The sequence below is a fragment of the Triturus cristatus genome, chromosome 8, assembly GCF_964204655.1.
Source record: "Triturus cristatus chromosome 8, aTriCri1.1, whole genome shotgun sequence".
In the NCBI taxonomy this organism is placed as follows: Eukaryota; Metazoa; Chordata; class Amphibia; order Caudata; family Salamandridae; genus Triturus; species Triturus cristatus.
The window spans coordinates 37,779,673-37,792,949 of record NC_140591.1 but is presented as its reverse complement, the minus strand read 5'-3'; the positions used below and the strand labels follow the sequence as shown (position 1 = coordinate 37,792,949).

The 13,277-nt window shown below is 45.9% G+C and overlaps 1 long non-coding RNA gene across 1 annotated transcript in view; it reads left to right on the top strand.

Moving 5' to 3' along the window:
• LOC146799911 (uncharacterized) overlaps window positions 1-13,277 on the top strand; it is a 62,732-nt gene that overhangs the window by 1,139 nt on the left and 48,316 nt on the right. The window lies entirely within an intron of this gene.

Below are 13,277 nucleotides of genomic sequence, written 5' to 3'. Positions count from 1 at the left end.
GAGAGGTGGGAAGGGGAGAGGCTGCACAGGAGAGGTGGAAGGGTGAGAGACTGTACAGGAGATGTGGGACGGAGAGAGGCTGCACAGGAGTGGTGGGAAGGGGAGAGGCTGCGCAGGAGAGGTGGGGCGGAGAGAGGATGTACAGGAGAGGTGGGAATGGGAGAGGCTGCGCAGGAGAGGTGGGAAGGGGAGAGGCTGTGCAGGAGAGGTGGGACGAAGAGAGGCTGCACAGGAGTGGTGGGAAGGGGAGAGGCTGCGCAGGAGAAGTGGGACGGAGAGAGGCTGTACAGGAGAGGTGGGAAGGGGAGAGGCTGCGCAGGAGAGGTGGGACGGAGAGAGGCTGCGCAGGAGAGGTGGGAAGGGGAGAGGTTGCGCAGGAGTGGTGGGAAGGGGAAAGGCTGTGCAGGAGTGGTGGGAAGGGGAAAGGCTGTGCAGGAGAGGTGGGACAGAGAGAGGCTGCGCAGGAGAGGTGAGAAGGGGAGAGGCTGCGCAGGAGAGGTGGGAAGGGGAGAGGCTGCGCAGGAGAGGAGGGAAGGGGAAAGGCTGCGCAGGAGAGGTGGGAAGGGTAGAGGCTGTACAGGAGAGGCTGCACAGGAGAGGTGGGAGGGGGAGGCTGCACAGGAGAGGTGGGAATGGTAGAGGGTGCACAGGAGAGAAGGGGAGAGGAGAGGATGCACAGGAGAGGTGGGAGAGGGAGAGGATGCGCAGGAGTGGTGGGAAGGGGAAAGGCTGCGCAGGAGTGGTGGAAAGGGGAAAGGCTGCGCAGGAGTGGTGGGAAGGGGAAAGGCTGCGCAGGAGAGGTGGGACGGAGAGAGGCTGCGCAGGAGAGGTGGGAAGGGGAGAGGCTGCGCAGGAGAGGTGGGAAGGGGAGAGGCTGCGCAGGAGAGGTGGGAAGGGGAGAGGTTGCGCAGGAGAGGAGGGAAGGGGAGAGGCTGCACAGGAGAGGTGGGAAGGGTAGAGGCTGTACAGGAGAGGCTGCACAGGAGAGTTGGGAGGGGGAGGCTGCACAGGAGAGGTGGGAATGGTAGAGGCTGCACAGGAGAGAAGGGAAGGGGAGAGGATGCACAGGAGAGGGGGAGAGGTTGCACAGGAGAGGTGGGAGGGGGAGAGGTTGCACAGGAGAGGTGGTAGGAGGAGAGGCTGCACAGGAGAGGTGGGAAGGGGGAGGAGGAGAGGCTGCAAAGGAGAGGTGGGAGGTTGAGAGGCTGTACAGGAGAGGTGGGAGGGGAAGTGGCTGTATAGGAGAGGTGGGAGGGGAAGAGGCTGTACAGGAGAGGTGGGAAGGGGAGATGGTGCACAGGGGAGGGGGAGACGATGTACAGGGGAGGGGGAGATGATGCACAGGGGAGGGGTAGATGCTGCACAGGGGAGTGGGAGAGGCTGCACAGCGGAGTGGGAGAGGCTGCACAGGAAAGGTGGGAAAGGGAGATGCTGCACAGGAGAGGTTGTACAGGAGAAGTGGGAGCGGGAGAGGTGGGAAGGGGAGAGGTGGGAAGGGGAGAGGCTGTGCAGGAGAGGCAGGAAGGGGAGAGGCTGCACAGGAGAGGCGGGAAAGGGAGAGGCTGCACAGGAGAGGTGGGAAGGGGAGAGGCTGCACAGGAGAGGAGGAAAGGGCAGAAGCTGCACAGGAGAGGAGAAGAGCTTGAACTGGAGAGGTGGGAAGGGGAGAGGAGAGGCTGCACAGGAGAGGTGGGGAGAGGAGGAGGGGCTGCACGGGAGATGTGGGAAGGGGAGAGGAGGAGAGGCTGCACAGGGGAGGTGGGGAGAGGAGGAGAGGCTGCACAGGAAAGATGGGAAGGGTAGAGGCTGTACAGGAGAGGTGGTAAGGAGAGAGGCTGCACAGGAGAGGCGGGAAGGGAAGAGGCTGTACAGGAGAGGTTGGAAGGGGAGAGGTGGGAATGGGACAGGCTGAACAGGAGGAGTGGGAAGGGGAGAGGATGCACAGGAGAGGTGGGAAGGGGACAGGTGAAGTGGGACTCAGGCAGGGAGGGGCCATAGCTTGAAGTGGGGAAGGGGAGAATTAAGGTTGTCCAGAAGCGGAGAGGGGAGAGGTGGACAGGAAGACTCCTACCTGCGCGGACACCTGCTCAGAGCCCTCTCTCCCTCGGCCTGGGACGCTGAAGATGACAATCCGAGGCCTGGGGTGATGTCTGGGGTCAGAAGATGAAGGTCACCACACAGACAGAGGATCCTTCCACCTCATACAGCTGCAGGAGCCAAAGGGAAGAAGAGGCCATAAGTGACTGCATTCACTGCTGGTGCAGTCTCTGCCCTCTCTGACCCGGAAGGGGAAATCACAGGCCTGTCAGTCTGAGACTAACTCTGAAAGACACAACGGACTAAATTGATAGAGACGGCGGGCTAAGAAGTGACAAGTAAACTAACTGTAATGAACAAAAGCTAGAATAACCCATCACACAAACACCAAATTGGAAGGGTAGAGGAGAGGCTGCATGGTAGAGGTAGGAGGGGAGAGGCTGCACAGGAGAGGCGGGAGGGGGAGAGGCTGCACAGGAGAGTTGGGAGGGGGAGAGGCTGCACAGGAGAAGTGGGAGGGGGAAGGCTGTACAGGAGAGGTGGGAAGGGGAGAGGCTGCACAGAGGAGATGCTGTGCAGGAGAGGCGGAAGGGGAGATGCTGTGCAGGAGAGGCGGGAAGGGGAGATGCTGTGCAGGAGAGGCGGGAAGGGGAGAGGCTGCACAGAAGAGGCTGGAAGGGGAGAGGCTGCACAGGAGAGGTGGGAAGAGGAGAGGCTGCACAGGAGAGGTGGGAAGGGGAGAGGCTGCACAGGAGAGGAGGAGAGCTTGAACTGGAGAGGTGGGGAGAGGAGAGGCTGCACAGGACAGGTGGGGAGAGGAGGAGGGGCTGCACGGGAGAGGTGGGAAGGGGAGAGGAGGAGAGGCTGCACAGGAGAGGTGGAGAGAGGAGGAGAGGCTGCACAGGAGAGATGGGAAGGGTAGAGGCTGTACAGGAGAGGCTGCACAGGAGAGGTGGGAAGGGGAGAGGCTGCACAGGAGAGGCAGGAAGGGGAGAGGCTGTACAGGAGAGGTGGGATGGGGAGAGGCTGCACAGGAGAGGCGGAAAGGGGAGAGGCTGTACAGGAGAGGTGGGAAGGGGAGAGGCTGCACAGGAGAGGTGGCATGGGGAGAGGCTGCACAGGAGAGATGGGAAGGGGAGAGGCTGCACAGGAAAGGAGGAGAGCTTGAACTGGAGAGGGGAGAAGGGGAGAGGAGAGGCTGCACAGGAGAGGTGGGGAGAGGATGAGGGGCTGCACGCGAGAGGTGGGAAGGGGAGAGGAGGAGAGGCTGCACAGGAGAGGTGGGGAGAGGAGGAGAGGCTGCACAGGGGAGGTGGGGAGAGGAGGAGAGCCTGCACAAGAGAGCTGGGAAGGGGAGAGGAGGAGAGGCTGCATGGTAGAGGTGGGAAGGGGAGAATCTGCACAGGAGAGGTGGGAAAGAGAGAGGCTGCACAGGAGAGGTGGGAAGGGAGAGGCTGCGCAGGAGATGTGAAGTGGAAAGGGGAGAGAAGGAGAGGCTGCACAGGAGAGGTGGGATGAGGGGAGAGGCTGCACAGGGGAGGAGGAGAGACTGAGCAGGAGGTGTGGGAAGGGGTTTAGGTGAAGGGGGGCGAAGGCGGGGAGAGGCCATAGCTTGAAGTGGGGGAGTGGAGAGTTAAAGTTGTCCAGAAGCTGGCTGGTGAGAGGTGGGCAGGAGGGGTGGGAAGGCGAGAGGTGGACAGGAGGGGTGGGAAGGGGAGAGGCTGCACAGGAGATGTGGGGAGGGGAGAGGCTGCACAGGAGAGGTGGGATGAGGGGAGAGGCTGCACAGGGGAGGAGGAGAGACTGAGCAGGAGGAGTGGGAAGGGGTTTAGGTGAAGTGGGATGCAGGCAGGGAGAGGCTGTAGCTTGAAATAGGGGAGTGGGGAGTTAAGGTTGTCCAGAAGCGGGGATTAGAGAGGTGGACAGGAAGACTCCTACCTGTGCAGACACTTGCTCAGAGACCTCTCTCCCTCGGCCTGGGATGGCGAAGATGACAATCCGAGGCCTGAGGTGATGTCTGGGGTCAGACGATAAAGGTTACCACACATACAGAGCATCCTTCCACCTCTACAGCTGCTAGAGGCAAAGGAAAAGGTCAGTGTCAAAGGACAATGTCAAAGGGCATAGCCATTATCACATAAAGCGCAGGCATGCAAAGGATTGAGAAACCTGATGCAAAAGCTTCACAGGAGGATCAAGCTGCCATTGTCTGATTGGCAATTTTAAATCAGTTTTCATGTTAACACCACTGAATGCATCACATTATTCATACGCACATGACTAAGGCATTACAACTTAATTATAAAAAATAAAAATAGATTGGAATCTGCATTTTCTGTTAACGTGCACAATGACAATTAAAATATATGACAAATGTATTTATTTTGAAAAAGTATTAACTTAAATATATTACAATAAATAACATTAAATATATTAACTTAAATATACGTATATAAATAACTGTTTTCATCCAAATTGGAAAATACAACATATAAACTTTAACTTTGATAACTGTGGCAGATTAGGACCTGCAAACATCTACACTCTTGCTCAAATTTAACAATCACATTTTTCAATGAGTAGATTCATGCAGTTATTGTTCACTAGTTTGTGATCTCGAAAAAGGAACTGTAAGCATCTGTGGTCTTGTGCAAGCTGTTGGTTGTTTTCAGTAATTTTTGCTCAATGTATGCTCATTATGTACAAACCCGATAAGCAATCATCTGCCATTGTTGACCTCAACCAGGTTTTCACCCGTCTCATTGTGCTGAAAGACCTTACCACTGTACAAGTGGTCACTGGTAATGTGAAAGCAATGGGAATTGCTTGCTGGACTCATGGTAATAAATCTGTGTGGTTTAGAAATCCATTGTCAAACTGCTCATCCTTCATTAACCAGATCTCAAACCATCTGATTGCTTTGGCTTCCAGGTTTTCCATGTTGTAAATTTCTCTGATGTTTGCAATCTGGCATTTGTATTGGTTAAGTGTCATTTTTGCCATTTGTTTTGGGTGAAGTGACAACAGAATGAAATGTTCTTGTTTTCTTTGCAAAACTGGCTTACCAATGATGTAATGATGGAGTCCATGTATGGCACATAGATAGACTGGCGATAGCATTGTTCCACAGAAGAGGAACCAAAATGAAAACAAAATACTTGCCAACCACACTGTCTGGAAACACAAAGTTCGATGTTCACTTTTTCTGCAGTTGTGCATTTGAAAATATTTCTTTAAATTGCTCATCTGCTTTATCTCTGTGATCACGGAACACAGTCCGAAGGTCTTGCACTTGATAACACGCCTTGAGGATATCATGCTAAACAGCTTGGAGAGCCTGGCTGCACAGAATCACAGATTCCAATCTTAATGAGTAATTTGAAATTATGGTCAAGCAAAAGAGAAAACTCACAGTGCTCGAGGTACATTGCATTTGATATGCATTCTGACATGTTTTCCCTGATGCTGTAGTGACCAATAAGGTTAATTGCTGAAGAATCTTTTAAAAATTTGAGCTAAACATTCTAATGCTCTTGTATTTTGCTCTCCATTCTGTTTCACTCAACAATGGCACATTGGGAGTATGAGATCTTTTTTTTGGACTCTCACGGAAAAACCTGATGTTGGCTTTCACTGTGCCAATAGAATTCCATATCTTAGTATCAGTATTCAGGTCATTAGCAACCAAATTAAGTGTATTTGCAGCACAGTGAGCAAAATCAGCTTTTAAAAAATTAAATTAGGAATTTTTTTAGAATATTAGGATATTTTCTCTTTATTATGGCTTGAACGCCACCTTCCTTTCCTGCCGTTGTAGAGCATTCATCATATTCTTGGCTATGGAGTTTTTCTAAGTTTAATCCAAATTTAGAACATGTATCCATAATCATATTTATGGATATTTGAGATAGCATCCATTTCTTTAAAGGTTGCAAATCCAAGGAATTCTTCTCTGATGACAGCTACGGTGCTACTTGTGTCTACAAAATGTTCTCCAAGTAGCATCTGTTCCTTTCCAGATATGACAGCACTTTCATCATCAATGATTGAAAATCCATTTGGCATATTGACTAAGGATACTAGATCTTCTCTTAACGTTTCTTCGCATACTGTAATGTATTCAATTTCAACTCAAACTGATGTATAACATGCATGAACTGGTGCATTAACCCCATTAACACTCTTATTGGAGGGTTTAATTATCACCTTCTTATCTATTTGTAAGACTGTGACTGCCTCCCATTGTTCTCTTGTCATCTTTTATCTACGTGGGGTCCAGGGCTCGAAAAATCATAAAAGGTTACAAGACCTGCAGGTCTAGTAACTTGAATAATCTACTCGACCTAACTGTAATGTACTTGACCCGTAAACTGGTCTCAAACTGTGTGATCCTCAGCAAATATTTTGTCTTATTGAGCCGCCTTTTTCTTTATTATCACATAAGAGGGCACCTTCAAATGTGCAAGTTCACTATTTCTGCTGTACAAAAAAAACTTTTTATTTACTAGACTAAATGTTTGCTCCATGTATAACAAGAATCAAGCCCATATATAGGTACATATGATCTTAGGTCACTAATAGCATTGTCATCTGGGCAGGAGCAGTAATAATTCCCAGTTCATGTTTAAGAACTCACATTTCATAAATATATCACTAAATGATGATGTGGTACACTGTCATTTACAGATAGCATATTTTCTTTTGAAATGGCCACACATCTTTCCCATGAACATGTAGCTGTACTGATAAGAGCGCATGAACAATGTTTGGAAATTGGGTTCCAGCAAAAATATTTAAAATGTGCACATCACCAAGTTAAGTGCTCTAATTAGTTGTGATTCTATAAAAATATTTTTTTCACCACCGAATTACAAAAAGGTGTCTTCATAACTAGTGAAATATATCTTTCATTTCACATGCTTTGCACAGTTCAGTTGTCACACAGTTCACTTTACAAAATCCTCTAACTTCAGTTACATATAGAAAAATAAATGTGGGAAGACAAACTGACTTTTGGCCCCTGTCTCTGAGAGCCAGCAAATACTATAAGATAACAAGATTTAAAGGCATCTATAATGATCTTTCACTTTGTGAGCAATAAAGATGCCTTTAAATCTTATCTTGTCACATTTGCTCTGCTTTCAGAGACAGAGGTCAAAAGTAAATTTGTCTTCCTACATTTACTTTTTGTTCTGTGACCTGAAGTTGGAGGATTTTCAGCTTGCCAGAAAGGGCGAATAGTCCCTAAAAATAGTGTAGTGTAGTTCCTATATCCCTGATAGGCTCTGCGCATTGGAATAACATACACTATTGATTTGACATAGGACTAAGGTCAGTATGTCTGTATCGAGTATATTAAATTTAATTACTTGTATGTGCCAGCTAACTCAGAGGTCACTAGAAACTTCTTGAATATACAAGAAGGGATTAGTCTCTGATAACCACATAAACATGACAACTTTGTTTCCCTTTAGAATTGGAACAGTCTTAGAATCGTGGAAACAATAGATATAGAGATGTTTCACTCAGTTAATCGTGCATGCTTCGTTTCTACAGAGTTGCACAGAAATAGAGAGATGTGCGTTTCAATAAAAGGATTTATTGAACAGTCTTATTTCTCATGCAAGAGATATGAATTGCTACAATAGTAAGACAGACTGCGATGTACAATATGTATGAGGTTAGCAGTAAGATAAAATAATACTGCAATAGCATGGTTTGTAGCTATGACATATATTAATCAAAACACATACATAAATAACATAATGCTAAAATGTGATACTCATCGGATGCTTCTAAATTTTTCTACCCCAGTGTACCTAACCTAAGTGCAGTACGAGGTTTGAAGTAGGTGCTATTTATAAAGTATAGCTAGCTATATCTTAGTTTAGCCAAGAGTTGCCAAAAGTTTCTCTAAGTTCTAGTCAGCTCCATACCTGAGAATGAGAGAGGTTGGAATCTCTTTTCTGGACTCAATAGTCTAACCCCCCACAAGGGAAGTCAGAGAGCACTGGAGCTGGATTCTCTGCAAGGAGGATGGCAGCGTCAGGTCAGTGCATCAGGCTGGAACTCGATCTCATTCCGAACTTGCCATGGCAAACTGTGTAGTCTGGGTTGGATCGAATCCTCCGGGAACAGCAATTTGCCAGAGCAAGTGCTGGTATATTTATACCCTGAAGGTGTCTAGGAATGCCAGTATTGACGTAAAAGTCGGGCAGAGGAACGTCATGAATGAACCCCTAAGGAATAGATGTTCATGCATACTTAATGAGTTCTTGGAGAAATCAATATTCAAGCTGAGGGAAATTCCTAAAGGCTCTGGGTCTGGTTTTCCAAGAAATCGTTGTGACGTGGATGGACGGATGTAGGTGGCCTTGCCTGTATTTGGTTTGTATTGACAATGTCTAAATAAGGGCCGGATTTCTATGTCCAAATAAGGGCAATGTGAATTGTACCTATATAAGGGCATAATTTGGGAAACCTATATACGGAATCTAAATCTGCACACAACACCCACTCCAGTTTCATATGAACGACGTTACTAAATCCTAAACGTTCTAAACATATCTTAAAACAGAGTATCGCATGGGTTTGTTAAAATAAGCTAAAAACATATCTAAAACATATGTTCTAAAAATACATTACAAAACCATTGCTATGCATAAAGTGTTGTACATATTAAAGGCAATGTTTCATTCTAAGCGTAGGATTACATTGGAATGCTAAATGAATGAACCAAAATATATACATGTGATGAAATTGCTCGTAAATATAGAAGAAAAAGGGCCGAAACCATTTCACATCAGGTTACATAAGTCAAATTGTTATTCATGACAAGGTGGCATACTGTCCCTGGAAGTGTTATCAAATAATTCTGTTCTCTATGAATAGTTCTACTATGAGCAGATTACTGTGCCAAAAATGCAAAAAATACAAATTTGGAAGAAAAAAAATTAATCATAGGAAAAAAGTTCCAAAGTCAGTAGCATGTTTGAAAAAGAATGAAGGCCAAATTCAGAGTCTCTCCGGAACACTATGTGTTTGAGTCAAAAGTCAGTGTGTGGGGATGGAGAAAACATACATTTTTCTAATCCTGTAGACAACAAGTCGTCTGCCGTTGTGGGTGAGAGTTGGAATACCTTGTGTAGAAGATCAACAGCACATAGATGCGAACTATCACCTTCAGCCTGGGAAGCATCAGCAATGTCCGGATTGGATGTTACCTGCGCGCCTGGTGTCTGCTCTCATACCTCAGCAGTAGCATGTTGCGTCTGTGAGATCTCAATGAATGCCGCCATCAGGATTGGTAGCCGCTGGGGACAACTAATAGCATGGGCCGTTATCGGGTCCAGCAGAGTATCGATATCCGTAGGCATGACTGATGGGAGTGTCAGACAAATGTCCAGCACACATTCTTCACCTCATAGTAGGCAGCATAGAACAGGTAAGATGCAATCTTGCCAGATTGGTCTGAATGACAGAAACCAAGTGGTGTTTAATTTCCATAGACGAGGTAAACCCAGAATTTGGACGATGTGCTCACGACACTTCATCTCCAATAGAGTTTTTTCCATGGGAACTGGGTGTCACTGGTGATTTGGCTTGCCATATCGCAGCAGTAGGAGCAAAAACAGTATCTCTGCAATGAGTGCTAAAAGGAGCGGCAGTCCGCCAAACACAGAGTGCACGAAGTTTGGAAACATTCCGAGGACTGTTTGAAAAGGTGCTAACAGTCCTGCACACAAGGTCTTAAATACATGTACAAAACCGCTTGTATCAGACATGTTTAAGATACGACCTAACATTTCCGAGAAATGCACAGGGCAGTTTGTATACAAAAGGGTATGTATCTCCGCAGAAGTCCTTGCGACTTGGAGATCATAGGTTTCTTTGGCAGAGGTCAAAGGCACAGTTTTTTGTAAAAGAATGGCTTTCATTCTGCTTAGAGTATCAATTTGTATAGAAGAGATATTCAGTGAAGGCCATAAAGGCGACTCCCTGACTATGTCTATTTGTGGAAACAAGACTTGCATACAGCAAGTGACCCTGGATGTAACCGTTACTAGATATGGGATACCTGGCAGCATGCCACAGCAGCTGTGATCATTCAACATAATGTAACTCCCATTTGAAAGTTGACCAAAGATTGGATTAATCACTGCAGCCGGTGAACCGTGCAGGTGGCAGGATAAGTTTGGCTATATACCCTGACAAAGGAGAGAACCGCTTAGTGCGTGTTCACAGTTTTCACCGCTAAGAAACACTTCACGTCCCCACTCCAACATCTATGTGTGTAAGGTAAATCCCAGGATGTCTTGATGTATTCTTTACCCAACCTTTCATATTTGCCTGCTGGTATATTTTTTAGGCAATACTGAAAATGGAAATTCGTAACAGGCAGAGTAATCTTACCATGTATGATACACTCAGTAGCTGTTTTTTCTGCCAATGTGAATGGTAATTTCTCCAATTTTTCAATGCTCCGCACCGTATAGTCTGCTCCCCTTTGTGCCATTTACATCTGTCTATCAGTGAGATTGAATTCTGAAAACAGTGACGTAGTATTGATTAAACACCAAGGCACATAGCCAGAAGCGTTCAGCTTCATAGCATGATAGAACGTAGCTGTGACTGACCATGTTGCAACATGACCAAGTCTTGTTCCATGATGTCTATGACAGAGGATACAATGCTGTCCAAAGAATATATCCTGGATGACAGAGTCGTTAACCCATTGTCTACTACAGAGAGAGATTTCTCTAAATTAATACGATCAATTTCTCGTATTCGTTTTGCAGTCTCTGCTTGGGTGACCTTCCATGCTTCATTATGAGCAGCTTAGATACCGGCATATATGAAACGTTTTTAATGCAGTTTTCTTGGTCCTAACAAGAATTCCCTAAGGTCTGCGTCTTCTTGAAGTAAAGTTAAGTGTTGTTTTACATCCTCTAGTGTAGCTTTCTGTAGCCAATCAAGGCAAAGTTTCCCTACACTGTAAGTTGTTACTACCCCCGGAGTCTGTCTTTGTACATAACGTGGGTCTGGCCTATGAAAGGAAAAACCTTGAGTTTTGTTCAGGAATCTATCTTGACAGTTGTTTGTGTCTAAGGGCCAGAGCAACCATTTTTTCCATTCAGGATCTGATCTGTTGTGATGCTAAATATTATGTACGTCGACCTCCCCCTGTGTAGTGCTTTCACTTGTAGATGCATGTATAGACGGAGTGTTCATGTCTTTTATCTTGGCTATGCCAAGGCATGATGTTTGTTGGACAGTGTCGTTCAAAAACATAACTTGCTCAGGGATGATACAGGCTCTAAACAAAGCTTCTATTCCCTGTACTTGCCAATATTTAGTACCCCAGACAGTTTTTGTCTCAATGTTGTCTTTCCAACAGTCGTAACCCTGTCTAGACAGTTGGCAATAAAGGCTGCAGAATAAATCTGTTTGGTACTCGTTAACATAGTTTTCATTCCTGTCTTATTGACATTCTTAAAGTAAAATGTCTTTGCATTCGAGATATTAAACCTTGAAAAATATGGAAATTTCATTGCAAATGTTTTTGAGCTACCCTTTGGTGGCGTAGGACAATGTTCTCATTGGTTATACATCAATACATTTCTAGGCGTTACAGATTTATGCAAGAAATGATGACCATAGTGGTTATAACAATACAGTTGTTCATAGTCTGATGAACCTTCTAAATATTAATTGTTAGTGAATGCAGTTGACAGCTCTAGATCAGACATCATATTTTTAACAGTCTCGAAGTCCCAAGCATCAGAAAAGGTACTGGCTGTAATAAAGTCACTTAATGATATTTTAAACAAATGTGGAATCTTCACAAGCTCCGACGGACCAAAAATGTCATATTCGATTTTGTCCCAAACTATACCATCAGGTATAGGAATCACTGTGATGTTCACTAATGAGAAGTCTCTTGCTTCACGATGGGATGATTTGTGTGGCTGGAGAAGTAAGTTCACTCTTTTACTTGCTGTGTCCATTTGAATATATCTTCCTTTAATCAGCATACCCAGAGTTATTACCAGAGTTAACCAAAGTAGAAAGAAAAATATTCCCAAAACAATCCATTGTTCAATCCATGGTGAAACCAGATAAGTCTTTTTCAGTAGATGAAAAAAGTCTGTTGCTTGTTCTTTGAAAGTTCTTTGAGCTGGCATCATTTCAGGCTCGCTGGGATCCTCAGAAAACATATCAAAGTTCATGAAATAGCCAGAAGCAGTTCTGTCAATGGTTGGAATTGCATCAAGATTTGTTGAATTCACTGGAACCAGTTCATCACTTGTTACTTTGTTGTAGACATGTGTATCTGGCCGAACTGTTATTTGGGTTTCAAGAGGTACAAGGTCCATAGCATTGTTGCTTAGTCCTCTATTTCTTACTGTCGAATCTTCAAAGGTGATGAGTCTCTCAGTTTGAACATCTTGTTTTGTAGCTAGAGGAGTGCGTCTGCTACATTGGTGAAGTCCACTTGGCCTACTGTTCAGTATCGGCCACATAGTGTGGTTTGATCAGGTCGATGGACACAAATCTTTTCTCCTTTTTACCAGCAAGGGGCGGCAAAAGTACTGTTCTCGATCCGTGGATTGCTAGGACAGGTACTGGTTGTCTGTAAGAAGGCCCAAATTCCTTCTTGTCCACGATCATTTCTCTGACTAGATCCCCAAGCTTTGGGATCCAGATAGGCCTTCCTCAGAAGGCCGGATTTTCTTCAGTGGTGGTTGGCCTCAGGATCACGTTGCTTTGTTTCGATCTTAAATCATTTAAGTCCTGTAAAACAGCCAAGTGATCTTTGATATCAAATTGTTTGTTTTCCACCACTGTGCCTTTCATATCTAAGTCCGGAACCAACAATCTAGTCCCAAACAGGACCTCATATGGAGAGACACCTCCTAGAGAACTTCTTGGCAAGTTGTTAAGTGCGCGCTGGACCCCATATAAATGTTTGACCCACCCATCACCCGAACCTAATACCCTAGCTGTTGTAGACTGCTTTATGTCCCGTTTTTTTCTTTCCACAACAGAATTTCCCTCAGGATGGAATGGAGAAGAATACCGCAATGCTACGCCCAGACTGGCCATGGCTTCTTTGTAAGCCCTAGAGCTAAACGCAGGACCCTGGTCAGAATGTAGTGTGCCTATTGCGTATGTGCCGATAAAGACTCGCAAATCTTTTATAACAGTTCGAGCGTCAGCCGATCGCTGAGGCCACATCC